The sequence below is a fragment of the Octodon degus genome, unplaced genomic scaffold (assembly GCF_000260255.1).
Source record: "Octodon degus isolate 3935 unplaced genomic scaffold, OctDeg1.0 scaffold00027, whole genome shotgun sequence".
Lineage (NCBI taxonomy): Eukaryota > Metazoa > Chordata > Mammalia > Rodentia > Octodontidae > Octodon > Octodon degus.
Window position 1 is genome coordinate 6,370,675 of NW_004524603.1, and position 1,451 is coordinate 6,372,125.

Below are 1,451 nucleotides of genomic sequence, written 5' to 3' on the forward strand. Positions count from 1 at the left end.
CTTGGACCCAACCTTCACCCCACCCCCACCACAAGCCTAGCCCACGCCTTTTCTGTCCCCTAAAGAGTCTGCTGAGCAGCTCCCCACTCGAGTGTGAGTGTGGAGTGCGTTTTCCCAGCAGATCTTGAGGCTTGTAATGCTGGCGCCTGAGTCAGGACCTGGAGCCAGGAGGTGCTGCTCGCCAGAGGGGGTGGGAATCAGCCAGGCCAGGCGGAGGTGCTGCTGGTGGCCTACGAGGAGGAGCACAAGATGATGGCAGAGCTCTGCAAGCTCAGGTGTCCCCAGGATGGCCAGAGGCAGTGTGGTCACTCAGGCTTACAGAGCCTCTTACACACACCTAGTCATTCAGGCGGGGGCATAGCTCAGGGGTAGAGCATTTGACTGCAGATCAAGAGGTCCCCGGTTCAAATCCGGGTGCCCCCTGCTGGTGACCCACTTTATTGCCAAACCTACAGGGGTCTTGTCTGCTGTCCCTCTGCCTACTGCTCTGCCTACATTGTATCTCACCTTTCTCTGGTGACATCCACTATGGCAGAACACATCCGTTGGGAACATAGGACTGTTCAGTTGATTTTTGTACTACAGGTGATTGAATGTAGGACCTTGGCACTTACTTTCCCCCTAACTGTTTTTGACTTTTTATTTGGACACAGGCTCTCACGGAGTCATGAAGCCGTCCGGCCTGCACCAATTGTGTGATCCCCCTGCCTCTTTCTCCCCAAGTGCTCAGAAGATAGGTTTATGTCTGAGGCTCACCGTGAACATCTCTTTAATGATGTGTGTGTTTTATTTCTTTTGCCTTCATTTTACATTTATTTACTTATTTATTTATATTTTGCTTTTAGACACAGAAATTCAAGCATATGTCCTAATTGGCTCCTCTGTTGGATTTATGTTGTAGAGGGCGTGCTGATTCACCAACAAACCAGCCTGACCAGAAACAGTTTCTGAGGCGCCTTACCAAAAATACAGATGAGGCCACTGCCCATTTAGAGTTGCAACAGTTGTGGGGGCGCTTGTCTTCAACTGTGAATTTGAAGAAGCACTGTCCCCCGCTACTGTGCAATGAGGTCACATGAAAACAAAACTTAGCATAGAATTTCCAGGTCAACATAAGGCTCAACATCACTGCGTTAGTGATATGAATGATTTCCAATCTAAGTCCTCCACAGAGGGGCACAAAACCGTGGCCTGCACACATAGGCCATGGCCAGGCATGCAGTAGCGTGACCTCCCGTGGAGGACAGGGAAGGGTGGCAGGAAGCAGTGGCCATGGCGTACAGGCGATGGCGCAGTGCCGCTATGCCAGGCGGCAGGTCACAGGGAGGGTCGCAGGTCTCCACAGTGAAGCTTAGAACGGAACGTGGTCGTTGGCCAGCGTGAGGTGTCGGATGCACAGCACTTTGCTCTCTTCAGAGCAAGCTGCCTGCAGGTCAGGGCTCTCTACCTGC

General features: G+C 52.1%; 1 non-coding gene across 1 annotated transcript; it reads left to right on the plus strand.

The window, feature by feature from the left end:
- The first annotated feature begins 351 nt into the window (after positions 1 to 351).
- Trnac-gca lies at positions 352 to 423 on the plus strand. The gene has a single exon. It is a non-coding gene; the product is annotated as a tRNA-Cys (tRNA).
- Positions 424 to 1,451: the final 1,028 nt, after the last annotated feature.